Source organism: Cebus imitator, unplaced genomic scaffold (assembly GCF_001604975.1).
Source record: "Cebus imitator isolate Cc_AM_T3 unplaced genomic scaffold, Cebus_imitator-1.0 Scaffold771, whole genome shotgun sequence".
NCBI lineage: Eukaryota > Metazoa > Chordata > Mammalia > Primates > Cebidae > Cebus > Cebus imitator.
Genome location: NW_016108086.1, coordinates 18,404 through 32,807, shown reverse-complemented (window position 1 = coordinate 32,807; position 14,404 = coordinate 18,404). Strand labels below are relative to the sequence as shown.

The 14,404-nt window shown below is 37.6% G+C and overlaps 1 long non-coding RNA gene across 1 annotated transcript; it reads left to right on the top strand.

Annotated features, from left to right (window-relative positions):
* Positions 1-8,098: 8,098 nt before the first annotated feature.
* On the top strand, positions 8,099-14,086 carry LOC119469690. Its single transcript, XR_005198526.1, has 2 exons — positions 8,099-9,150; positions 12,010-14,086. It is a non-coding gene; the product is annotated as an uncharacterized LOC119469690 (long non-coding RNA).
* Positions 14,087-14,404: the final 318 nt, after the last annotated feature.

Here is a 14,404-nt window from a genome sequence, read left to right as displayed (position 1 = left end):
TGTAGCAAATGGCTATTTGCTACATTTTGTTATTCTCAGAGTTTTTAAAAAAATGAGCATTGTGTGAAAATGAGCATGTTTGGAAAGATGTCCGTCATTTAAAAAATTCATTAATATGTAAATTATTAAGGTAGCACACGCCGAAAATTCAAACAATATAAAATATGAAAGGAGACTTTGTTCCACTTCTTCTTTGCATTTCATTTATAAACAGTAAAAACTAATGATTTAAAAAGTTCATTAGTAAAAATAATCACACTCTACTCCTCTCACTGACTCTCCTGACAGCAAACCGCAGAAGTAAAGCATAGAACAACAAGTTTCCTCCATAGATAATTTGGTGAAAAAAGCCAAAATATTTTGAGAACTGTGCCTGTCATTGTTAACTTCTTCTCCTGTGATGTTTACCATTGTAACCTCATTTGAGGCTTTTTCAGTGAATTCAGAATGAAAAGCTCATTGCATTGGCAAAGATCAAAAACCTTTTCTCCTATGCAGAACACACCTGCCCATCCATTGTGTGAAATTACACTGGCAACGTTCTATTGGCAGCTTGCTGTGCCAAAATAAACAGGAATATACACCCAATCTACCTAGACCAGAGCAAACGAGAGCTGCTGTAGGGAACGGGACCTGGGGAGAGTTGGCTAAACAGAGCCGGGAAATCACACCTGGTTTAAATATCCACAATCACAATTAAAGTTGCTTTCTCTTAATTGACACAGAATCACTTGAAAGGTGTCTGTTATATAATCCTGCTGAGGAGCAAATGCTTCAAGGTACAGAAGGTAGAAAACAACATTCATTTTTTGTTCTTAGCTTACATTAAGTGTAAATGGATCTCAAGGGATTTAAGTCATGTAGGAGCAGAAAATTACCCTTTTTAACAGCTCTGAGATGTACGGCAGCAGTCAAAAATTTCATCACTAGTTGACTTGAGCAGGATGTCATCACTATCAGTAAATGAATATCTTACCTCATTATATCTCTTAATTAGGTTTCACTCTCCCTGGGCCACTTTCTTTAGAAGAACATGAGAAATCTGTAGTCTCTGTAGGAAGCCGCCTAACAGAAGAGTCTGGAGTTAGTGGCCCTCCATCTCTTAACATGGGGCAAGGTCAAGTGGACGGCCAAAGTCATGAGGCTCAGGATTTGCCTTTCCACCGTGGATAAGTCTCTCTACCTCTCTGAGCCCCAGCGTCCACGTCTGTGGAGTGTGGAGAATTTCTTTCTTTCACATTGATTGAGCCCTTACTGTATACCAGATAGTCTGCTAAGCATAAGAAAAGAAGATGAATGCAATGAGAAGTTATCTGTCCTTAAGGAATGTAACTGAGATAGAAGGCAGCATTGAGGTAGAGGGTATGGGAGGAAGAACTGCATTTCCTTAGTCTATCATTGAGGGTTGCTGTGAGGGCATCAAGAGAATGGGAAAGGACTCAAGTACTCAAAGTATCAGCAATGCACAGGGTTTTCACCCTGTTTTATGAAATAACATAAAATAGCCAACAATATAAGATAATACCCTATAGATGCTCCATTGTTTCAAACATATGGGCTCTTCATCAATTTCTCATTTTCCCATGAATTTTGTCGTGCTTTGAGATTGTAATAGAATTCTCAAGGAATGAGTCATCGGGAAAATTAATTACTCATAATCTCATGAGTAGTTAATAACTTGCTCTCTGCCATGTTATTGATTTTTCCATTGCAAAAGGTATCTGTGATGTTGGTAAAGTTCAAAGAACATCAGATATAGAAATTAAAAATAAACTACTTATCTAGAATACCTCCCTAGTACATAACATTTTCCATGATTAAAAAATGTAATTATTAAATTTTTGTGAAATTCTACATTTTTATGTGCCTGTCTGAGATTTCACTAGAGTCTACCTGAGAGTCATTACACAACAGTGAAAGGCCCCCATAAGTAAGGGCCAAATTTTAAAGGAGTAAAGAGGTTAGTGGTTTAGAATTTCTTTTTTCTTTTATACCAGGTATTGAAAGTTGCTAATGATGCTGACTTTTTAGTGCTTTGGTGAAACGTGAAGACAAATATAATTTGGATAAAATTATGCAAAATTTTGGAAATGCAAAAACCTTGTCCTTCCTTAGGTTTTCGTCTGTAGGGCGTGGGGCTGTGCATGTTGAGAGGACAGCACTTGAGGACATTGTTGCCTTTCCACCTTTTCATTCCAGCAAAAAGATGCATGAAGCTTATTTAGCGTTGGAATATCTAAAACCCAATTTATGAGAAACAAAAAACAGTATAGGTATAGAAGAAACAGAGAAGCCAATTAAAGGATTTGACAGTTTTTAAAAAATGCATTTCCCTGGAATATAACCGATTTTTTTCTTGGTGGCATTTCAAAGCAAATAGGGCCTAGAGACAAAACTGACCTGTCATTGCCACTTCCGCACAGAACTTCTAAATTGAAACACAAGATGCAAAATTATTGCATGTTCGTTTAGACTCTCACTTTGGTTTTGAGGGAATGTGTTCTTTTTCCGGGTCCATGAAGGGGCGTAGCTTTAAGGGCAAGAATTTCCTGGTGCCATGCCCCTCTCCATGTCTCCATCTGGGAGATTCAACGGTTTATGTTTGAATTTCACGGGTGCGGGAAGAAACCAAAAGTCAATCACTCCAGCGGGAGTTCTAAGGAGCTCCTTTCACTGGCCCAGGGTCTTGGAGAAGGTGGGGATTTCTCCCAGGATAAAATTCCATGCTCCCTCACCTGCCCCGGATTTCCAACTCTCTGGAATCCCCTCCCACAGGGCGGGAGCTCCCTCTGGGATTTCCCCTCTGGAATCCCCTACACACTCTTCCTGGAAGCCTTTCTCTTCTCCTTTCCTTTTCTTTTCTCTACCTAAATAAAATCTCCTTTGTGCAACACTTTTTGGGTCCGGTATTCTCTTTAGGAGCATACGGCCCACCTGCAGTGGCCCCACCCCTTATTCCTTAAGAGGTTGGAAGCCAAGAACCCACAATGATCACCAGCATCCAAGAAAAAACCAGGTTACAGTTTGATTTTTTTAACACCCCAATTCAGGATGAACAGGTAGCCTTCAATTTGCTATAGTGACTCATACACTTTCAGATGGCATTCTGCATGATTTGGCTTTTTGCTTCCTAAGTGAAATTTTGTCTAATAGCTAGTTGGAGTAAGAGAGCCAAACAAAATATCACGTTCAGCATACTCAATTTCTGTCAGTTTCATCTCTTACTGAGCAGTGAAAAATGATGCCTTGAGGTATTCTTTCATTTTCATGATTAGAGGGATTCATGGCTATGGATTTTTCTTACAAATTTATGTCCTGATTTTAGTTCCTATTTTCATTTCTTGTGGTCAAAGTTATTAGGTTATTAAAGAATTTCTCCTATTCCAGCTATGAAATTCAGGAAGATTGTCCTGCCAAAGCCAGGAATAAGTACTAATAAGACAGTGAACTTTTAAATTGTTTGAATTTATCATATTTATTCATAACTAAGAAATATTTCCAACACACAGAAAATTTAAGAAAATATATATATATTATATGACCCTTTTGTTCTACTTACTTTACAATTTTTAAAAATGGAATAAAACTTTCCAAAAGTCAAAGCTACCCTGTGTCTCTTCCTTTGATACAATAACTGAGATAGGCCCAAGTTAGTTTTTATCACTCCTTTGCCAGTTTTTACACTCTAAAACTGTGTGTATCTATAAAAAACATGTAGAATTGATCTGCCTATTTTCCAGCTTTACATAACTGCTATTGAACTACACATACCATTGGATCTCACTTTTTTCACTCCACTCTATGGTTTTGAAATTGGTCCGTGGTAATACATGTAATTTTAGTTCACTTATTTTAATGATTGTATAGCGCTTCAGAAAGCAAAATGGCACAGCTACTTTGGAAGACTGTTTGGCAATTTCTTACAAATGTAAATATTCTCTAAGCATATAACCCAGCAGTCATACTTCTTGATATCCCTGGTATTTACCCAAATAAATGGAAGTCAATCAAAACATAATCATTTCCTGCTGTTGGACATTTAGGTTACAAACAATGTTGTAACAAACATTTTATGTATATATCTTTTTGTTCATGTGGGATAAAGTTTTTCCAGGGCTGAATATTTTTATCTTTACAAGATATTGCTAAATTACTCTCTAAAGTGGTAAAGAGAATGTATCCTCTAATCACTGTATAGAAATTTTGTATTTCTCCACATCCACACCAAATATTAGTATTTTGAGGCTTCTAAAAATATCTGCTGACTTGATAGATGTGAAATAATATCTTCAGTTTAAATTTGTGTTCTCCTCTCTGGAATCCCAGAGGTTATGCATTTGTTTTATTTCTATGGATCATGTAGGGTCTTCTGGGCAAATTGCCTCTTCATTCCCTGTACTACTTTTCTATTGACTTGTTTGTATTTTTTTAGAGTGGTTTTGGACATTTATGAGTTCTTTTGTGGTTGGCATTTACTGTGTTTTGCTTGATAAGTACTTTCAGCAAATGCCAAATTAGTCATTTTAATATAAAAATGTTTTTTAAAAATTAACAAACTTAACTTTTTTAGAGCAGTTTTAGATTCATAGCAAAATGGAGCAGAAAGTACAGAGTTCCCATAACTATCCATTTCCACAAACTCACAACCTCCCCTACTATTGACATCCTGTACTGTGGAGATGCATGTGCTGCAACTGATGAACCTTTTTGACTCATCATTATCATTTGAAGCTCAAAGTGTATGTTAGGGTTCATTCTTGGTGTTTGTACATTCTATGGGTTTTGACAAATGCACAGTGACATGTAGCCACCATTGTAGCATTATATATAATAATTTCACTGCCTTAAAAATCCTCTATTCATCCCTCCGCTCAACTCTGGAAGCCACTGATTTTTCACTCTCTCCATGGTTTTGTCTTTTCCAAAACATAGTATACCTGAAATCAGACAGTATGCAGCCTATCCAGATTGGCTTCTTTCACTTAGTAGTATGCATTTAAGTTTCTTCTATTCCTTCATGTCTTTTCATGGCTTGATAATTCATTACTTTTAAGCACTGAATAATATTCTGTTGTCTGCATATACCACAGTTAATTTATTCATTCATCTACTGAATGGCAGCTTGTTTGCTTTCATGCTTTAGCAATTGTGACTAAAGTTTCTGTAAACATCTACGTGCAGGTTTTTGTGAGGACATAAGTTTTCCATTTATTTGGGTAACTACCAGGGATATCAAGAAGTGTGATTGCTGGGCTTTATGGTTTCTTACTTTTGTAAGAAATTGCCAAACAGTCTTCCAATGCAGCTGTACCATTTTGCATTCTCACCAGCAATGAACGAGCATGTCTATTGCTTCACATCTTCACCAGCATTTGATATTTCCAATGTTTTGAATTTTAACCATTCGCTGTTGTTTTAATTTATAATTTTCTTCTTATTCTTCTTTATCCTTCTCTTTCTCCTTCTTCTACCTTTTCTTTCTTCTTATTATTCTTTTTCTTCTCTTCTTCTTCTCCTCCTCCTCCTCCTTCTTCCTTCTTCTTCTGTCTTCTTCTTTCATCTTCTTCTTTTGTCCTCTTCATCTTCTTCCTTCTTCTTTTTTGATGGAGTGTTACTCTTGTTTCTTGTTGCCTAGACTGGAGTGCAAAGCCGCGATCTCAGCTGCCCCTAGGGTTCAAGTGATTCTCCTGCCTCAGCCTTCCGAGTAGCTGGGATTACAGGCATGCATCACTATGCCTGGCTAATTTTATTTTTTTAGTAGAGATGGGGTTTCTCCATGTTGGTAAGGCTGAGCTTGAACTCCCAACCTCAGATGATCCACCTACCTTGGACCCCCAAAGTGCTGGGATTACAGGCATGAATCGCCATGCCCAGCCTTAATTTTCAATTTTCTAATGATACATGATGTTGAACATCTTTTCATATGCTGGCTCACCATCTGTATATCTTCTTTGGGAAGGTGTCTGTTCAGGTCTTTTGGTCATTTTTTTTTTTAATGAAGTTGTTCATTTGCTTATTGTTGAGTTTTAAGAGTTCTTTGTATATTTTAGATAATAATCTTTTATCAGATGTATCTTTTGCAAATATTTTCCCCCAGTATGGCTTGTCTTCTCATTTTTCTGACACCATGTTGTGTGAAGTATAAATATTTAATTTTAGTGAAGTCCAGCTTATCAACTCCTCTCGTGAATTGTGCATTTGGTATTGTTTCTAAAAAATAATTGCCATAGCCAAGGCCATCAAGTTTTTTTTTCTATGGAAGTTTGTGTCTAGATTTATCATTATTTATTGCATTGTTGTTGTCCAGTGATATGAACACCATTTATTGAAAAGACCATCTTTGCTCCATTTGTCAAAAATCAGTTAATTGTATTTATATATGTCTATTTCCAGGCTCTCTATTCTGTTTCATAGAGTTATTTGTCTGTTTTTTGGACAGTTCACACTCTCTTGATTATTATAGCTTTATAGTAAGTCTTGAAGTCAGGTAGCATTAGTACTCAGAGTTTCTTTCTTCTCCTTCAATAATGAGTTGGTTATTTTGAGCCTTTTCCCTCCCTTATAAACTTTAGATTCAGCTTTTTTCCCCTCACAAAGTAACTTCCTGGAATTTTGACCGGAATTATGTTGAATCTATAGACAAAGTTGGGAAGAACTGACATCATGACAATATCGAGTCTTTCCTTCCATAAACATGGAATATCTCCGGTTTATTTATTTATTTTATTTTTTATTATTATTTTTTTTGATAGCTTCTTTAGTTTTGTAGTTTTCCTCATATAGTTCTTAAACATATTTTGTTAGATTTATACCTAAGTATTTCATTTTGCGGGGTGCTAATGTAAATGACAATGTTCTTTTAATTTCAAATTCCACTTGTTCATTGCTGGTATTAGGAAAGCTATTGACTTTTGTAATTAACCTTGTATCTTGCAACCTTATTATAATTGCTTGTTAGTCCAAGGAACTTTTTGTTGATTTTTTCAGATTTTCTGTATTGATGGTTATGTCATCTGTGAACAGATAGTTTCTTTTCCTTCCTTCTTCATCTGTATACTTTTTTATTTTCCTTTCTCAACTTATTGCATTTAGGATTTCCAGTATAATGCTGAAAAGCAGTGATAAAGGGGACATCCTTTCCTTGTTCCTGATCTTAGCAAGAGAGCTTCAAGTTTCTTACTATAAGATGTGTTAGCAATGGATTTTGTTGTTGATGTTTTTTGATTAAGTTGAGGATGTTTGGCTCTATTCCTAGTTTGCTGAGTCTTTTTATCATGAATTGGTGTCTATATCTATTGATATATCATGTGAGTTTTCTTATTAAGCATGATGATGTGATGTATTACATAGGTTGATTTCAAATGTTGAACCAGCCTTCAAATCTTGGGTAAATCTCACTTGGTTATGTTATATAATTCCTTTTATACCTTGTTGGTTTGATTTGATTATATTTTATTATCTTTGCCTCTATGTTTATGAGAAATATTTTTCTGTACTTTTATTTTCTTGTAAAATCTTCTCTGGTTTTGGTGTGGTGATGCTGGCCTCATAAATTAGAAAGTATTTCCTTTGTTTCTGTTTTCTGAAAGATTATAGAGAATTGGTATAATTTCTTTATTAAATGTTGGTAGAATTCAACAGTGAACACATCTGGGCCAGGTGCTATCTGTGTTGGAAGATTATTAACTATTGGTTCAATTTCCTTTATAGATATAAGTCTACTCACATTGTCCATTTCCCCTTGTGTGAGTTTTGGCATGTTGTGTCTGTAGGAAATTGGTTCATCTGTTATCAAATTTGTGCAATTTACCTATAATTCCAGCACTTTGCAATGCTGAGGCTGGTGGATCACTTGAGGACAAGTGTTTGAGACGAGCTTGGCCAATATGATGAAACCCCATATCTACTAAAAATACACAGATTAGCAGGTGTGGTAGTGGGAGCCTGTAATCCTGGCTGCTTGGGAGTCTGAGGCAGGCGACTCACTTGAATCCAGGAGATGGAGGTTGCAGTGAGCCAAGATTGTGCCACTGTACTCCAGCCTGGGCGAAAGAGCAAGACTCCATCTCAAAAAAAAAAAAAAAAAAAAAAAAATCTGCTGTTGCTATAAGATGATTTCAAATTCAACCACTAGAAACATGAGACATAATAATAATAGACTGTTGCTTAAAGCCACTATGTCTGAAGTGGTTTATTTCATAGCAATAGACAACCTCAACACAAAGATTGTTTTCAACTGAAGCTCATGAAAATGGCGGTGAAGATGAACTATTTCAAATTAGCTGTTTAATTTGAAATCGTCTTACACTTACCAAAAGTTTTAAAATATAACACAGAAAACTCATATGCCATTCACCTATCTTCTCCTAATATTAGCATCTCATAGAACCACAGTAAAATTAATGACATCAAGATATGACCATGGTTACAATAATACTATTAACTAATCTAGAGACTTTATTTGAATTTTGCCAATTATACCACTAATACCATTTTTTAATCCAAGAATCAATCCATAATAATCCTGTCTTGCCTTAAGCTTCATATTTTGTTAGTCTTCTTCAATCTATTACAATTCCTCTGTTTTTGTTTGTCTTTTATGACTTTGACATTTTGAAGAGCATGGACCAGTTGTTCTGTAGAATGTCACTGAATTTGAGTTTGTCTGATTTTTTTCCATGATTAAATTCAAGTTATGCATTTTGGCAAGAGTTCCACAATAGTAATATTGTGACCTTCTCAGAGCATCTTGTCAGGACATACAGAATACTGATATGTATTAATACATTATGTCTTATTACATAATTTTAACTTTGATTCCTTGGTTATGGTGTATCTGCTAGATTTCTCCACTGTAAAGTTATTATTTTTTCTTTTGTGTTAGTAAGTATCTTGAGAGGAGATAGTTTAATACTGTTTCTTCTCCTATCTTAATACTGATTTTAGCATTCATTTGTGACTCTTACCTGTAGTAGTTACTATTTTTGCCCTAATGGTGATTTTCTACTTTCATCATTCCTTCTACATTTAGTAATTAGACTTTGATGCTAGGGGGACTTCTGCCAAGATGACCGAATAGCAACAGCTCCAGTCTGCAGTACCCAGCAAGAGTGTGCCAGAAGACTAGTGATCTCCACATTTCCAACTGAGGTACCAGGTTTATCTCACTGGGACTGGTTAGACAGTGGGAACAGCCCAAGGTGGGCAACCCAAAGCAGGGTGGGCACTGCCTCACCTGGGAGGTGCAAGGGACTGGAGACTGTCACTCCTAGCCATGGGAAGCCATTAGGGACTTTTCCCGACACTCCAGCCCTCTGGCTCAGACACTGCGCTTTTCCCACTGTCTACACAGCCTGCAGACCAGGAGATTCCCATTGGCACCTAAAATGTCAACACCTGGGGTTTCCAGCACAAAACTGGGTGCCTGCTTTAGATGAGTGGCACCTGGAATGCCAGAGAAACAGAACTGCCTATTCCCCTGAAAAGCAGGGCTGAAGCTAGGGAACCAAGTGAGTTGGCTGGGGGGTCCCACCCACAGAAAACCAGCAAGCTACTGGCTTGAAACTCTCACAGCCAGTACGGCAGTCTGAGCTCGACCCAGGACAGTGGAGCTTGGTGGGAGGAGGGCCACCTGCCATTGCTGAAACTCCCATAGGTGGCTTCAACAATGCCTGTGTAAACAAAGCCACTGCCTCCTGGAAGCTTACATCGCAGGTGGGTGGAGCCCAGCACTGCAGCTCAGCAAGGCCTCTACAGGCAGACTGTCAAGTAGATTCCCTTCTCACTGGGCATGGCATCTCAGAAAAAAATATACAGCAGCCCATCAGGAACTTATAAAGCCCCCACCTTCCTGGAACAAAGCACCTGGGAAAAGGGGTGGTTGTGGTTTCTGCTTCAGCAGACTTAAACGTCCCTGCCCAGCAGCCCTGAAGCAACTGAGCCCCCAGAATAGTGCTTGAGCTCCATTAAGGGACAGGCTGCCTCCTCAAGTTGCTCCTTTCCCTGCAGTGTATCCTATCTGGGAGACACTGTCATACAGGAGAGCTCAGACTGACATCTGGCAGGTACCCTTTTGGGATGAAGCTACCACAGGAAGGAACAGGTAGCAATTTTTGCTGTTCTGCAGCATCCATGAGTGATTCCCAGGCAAGCAGGGTCTGGAGTGGACCTCCAGCAAACTCCAGCAGACTTGCAGCAGAGAGGCCTGACTATTAAAAGGAAAACCAATAAACAGAAAGAGATAGCTTCAATATCAACAGAAAGGATGCCCACTCAGAAACCCTATCCAAAGTCGCCAACTTCAAAGACCAAAGGTAGATAAATCCACAAAGACAGGAAGGAACCAGCACAAAAAGGCTGAAATCACCAAAGGCCAGAACACCTCTTCTCTTCCAAGGGACCACATCCCCTCACCAGCAAGGGAACAAAACTGGATGGAGAATGAGTGTGATGAATTGACAGAAGCAGGCTTCAGAAGGTGGGTAATACACTTCTCTGAGCTAAAGGAGCATGTTCTAACCCAATGCGAGGAAACTAAGAGCCTTGAAAAAAGGTTAGATGAAATGCTAATGAGAATAACCAGTGTGAAAAACAAGACACGACATGATGGAGCTGAAAAACACAGCATGAGAACTCCATGAGGCATATACAGAGTGTAAATTTCAATAGCTGAACAGATCAAATGGAAGAAAGGATATCAGATTGAAGATCAACTCAGTGACATGAAGTGAGAAGGCAAGATTAGAGAAAAAAGAGTGAAAAAAAAAATGAACAAAGCCTCCAAGAAATATGGGATGATGTGAAAAGACCAAATCTACGTTTGTTCGGTGTACCTGATAGTGATGGGGAGAATGAAACCAAGTTGGAAAACATTCTTCAGGATACTATTCACTCTTCAGAATATTATTGGGAGAACTTCCCCAACCTAGCAAGGCAGGCCAACATTCAAATACAGGAAAGACAGAGAACACCACAAAGATATGCCTCAAGAAGAGCAACCCAACACATATAATCGTAACATTCAACAAGGTTGAAATGAAGAAAAAAATGCCAAAGGCAGCTAGAGAGAAAGGTCCTGTTACCCAGAAAGGGAAGCCCATCAGACTCACAGCAGATCTCTCAGAAGAAATCCTACAAGCTAGAAGAGAGTGGGGGCCAATATTCAACATCCTTAAAGAAAAAAACTTTCAACCCAGAATTTCATATCCAGCCAAACTAAGCTTCATAAGTGAAGGAGAAATAAAATCCTTTATGGAAAAGCAACTGCTGAGAGATTTCATCACCACCAGGCCTGCCCTACAAGAGCTCCTGAAGGAAGCACTAGGAACAACCAGTACCAGCCACTGCAAAAACGTACTAAACTGGAAAGACCATCGACACAATGAAGAAACTGCATCAACTAACAGGCAAAACAACCAGCTAGCATCAAAATGGCAGGATCAAATTCACAGATAACAATATTAACCTTAAAAGTAAATGGGCTAAATGCTCCAATCAAAAGACACAGACTGACAAATTGGATAAAAAGTCAAAACCCATCAGTGTGCTGTATGGACACAAGGAGGGGAACATCACACACTAGGGCTTGGTAGTGGGGGGCTAGGGAAATAGCAGGGGTTTGGGGAATTGTGGAGGGATAGCATTAGGAGAAATACCTAATGTAGATGAAGGGGCTAATAATGCAGCAAACCACCAGCATGGCACGTGTATACCTATGTAACCTGCACCATCTGTACATGTACCCCAGAACTTAAAGTAGAATAAAAAATTAATAAAAAGTAAAAATATTATAAAAAGAAATAATTTGATGCTAGCAAAATCTTCCCCTTGTCACTCATTTTTAAATTTATTCAATCATTTATATCACTGTGGACTATGGGTTTTAATCTAATATGTCATCGTTTGTTTTGGTTCTCATATTGACCTTGATTTGGTCATTGATATTCTTGAAGTTGTTCCTCAATGTGCTCCCATCAATTTTTAGCATTCTTTTTATTTCAAACACCACAGGATATTCCAGGATGGTCTTGTACTTTCCCTGCCTCAGACCTGAAATCCACCATTCCTTCAAGAACTCTGGTTCCTTTTACTGGATGATGATATTAAGAAATGAAGACCTGGATACTCTCATTACTGCTGAAATAGCCTTGCTCCCAGGCTGTCTCGGTGGACAGAGGTAGGAAATATGTGTATGTAAACTAACCTATGCATGTATACATATCTGTATTTATTTTTATATCCGTTCATATATATATCAAACTGATACACTTACTTCTGATTCCGGTTCACTACCACAGGTTTTATTCTAGCTTTCTTTCATTCTTTATGTGTAATTCCTTTGTCTAACAGTAAGAAAATTCATTCTTCACAATATATTTTCTTATGAAAATTGACTTTTAATGGTTACCAAAGAGGCACTCTTTTTATATAGCCCATTTTGTTCTTTTAACTTCAACTACTTTCCTTGGAGTTCAGACTTCATAAATGTATGTTTGTCAATGGCGACAAATGGAGATTACCAGCTCTATAGAATTATACAGTTAAATAGTGCACAGGGATCGTGGTTGAAAAACAAACACAAACATCTAATTAGTGTTTTCAAGTAACTCCATTTTACTAGGTTAATTTCATATTGTTTCAAGAGAACTAGTCACTTGATGAATCTTGGTTAATGCAGTGCTAACACCCTTTGAGTTGTGGGTGTCAAATTGAGACTCAACATATCCAGTAATATATGTCAGATATGCCCTAGAAACCGAAAACAAACAACATTAATATTATGCACTATTTTAATTTCGTAAAGGATGTTGGAACACTCTTTCTTTGAATAATGACATACAAAACTAGCTTGCCCTATTCTAGTTGTATAGTGACAAGAGTAAATGACTATCAATTAGACATTTGCTTTTCATTTATATTAAGCTTAAAATGTTAGCTGTATCATTTGAATAATGTATGTACCTATTATATAGTCTTATTTTTCTATCTACTTAGTTTAGAAATGATAATTTTAGCTTTAAAGCATGTTTTGATTTGTAAATTTGTTACTCAATCTTTTTTCCTTTTAAATAGATTTCTTAACATCCATAACTTTAGAAGTGAAGTTCTATTCATGAAAGTCCTCATCAGTGAGGTGGATATCTCATATGATTTTTAAAAAATATAGAAACAACAATTGCCATGGCAAATGTGAGTTATAGACACAATATTCACAAGAAGATTGTTTTAGAAAACATCTACACACATATAAAAGGTAAATACTGAGCAAACTGTACCAGATTTTTGCTATGGAAGTATGCACAAGAGAGCTTGAGACTTAAATTAGGGTAAAAAATTTAAATTTAATTCTAAGCAGCAATTTTCTTATAGTGAAGGCTGTTAAATCCTGAGATATGCTCTTGAAGATGAGATTTTAAAAGGTTTTTCTCTCAAGGTCTTATAAACTAATGAATTTATAAACTAACAAATATAATATTTCAGGATGGGTTAGGTGTGATCTCACCTTGATGTAGAGACAGAGACTTAATGAGCTCCCAAAGGCTGCATCCTAGCCTTAAGTTTTTTGTTTGTTTGTTTATTTCTTGTTTTTTCTTTTTCTTGCTCTGTCACCCAGGCTGGAGTGCAGTGATGTGAACACTGCTCACTGCAGCCTCGACCTCCCAGGCTCAAGCAATCCTCCCACCTCAGCCTCCTGAGAAGCTGGGGACAAGATTCTAAGAATCCCATTTTCACTGAGAATTTACATTGGAATGGGATCAAGGAGTCTTGCTTGTCCTCCCTGTCCACAGAGAACTGACATGTATAGAAATGATATGAGAGCTCAAGAACACACACCTACATGTTGGTAGCTTTGGGACCAGAGCTCTTGCTGATATGGCAGTGTAGGGAAGAAAAAGCAATTATCTTTTCCTTTATCATTACAAAGTTTATGGCCGATACCCCTATTACAAAAGACAGATTAACAACAGAAAAGCATAGGAAATCTATGTAACCAAAGCCTTATGTGACGTAGGAGCCTTCAAAAATGAAGAGCCAAAGACCCAGGGAAAACTGTATTTTGCTTCTTAGGTTCACTTAAGAATAGCCAGTCATGTAGAAGTATGACTGTACAAAAAGGGTATGATCTAATGATAATAAACTGGGGGAACTTTAGGTTCATTTCCCTACCCCAGTCTTTATACCTTTCCTCTTGGGATGAGGCAGGACCCCTGTCCTCTGAAGGTCTTTAGGGAAGAAGGGAAACGTTCTTTTTATGGTCTAGTATGGTTTGGATCTGTGTCCCTGCCAAATCTCCTGCTGAGATGTAATCCCCAGTATTGAAGGCGGGGCCTGGTGGGAGGTGTCTGGGTGTGGGGGTGGATCTCTCGTGGTTTGGTCTTGTTCTCACGATCGTGAGTTCACAAGA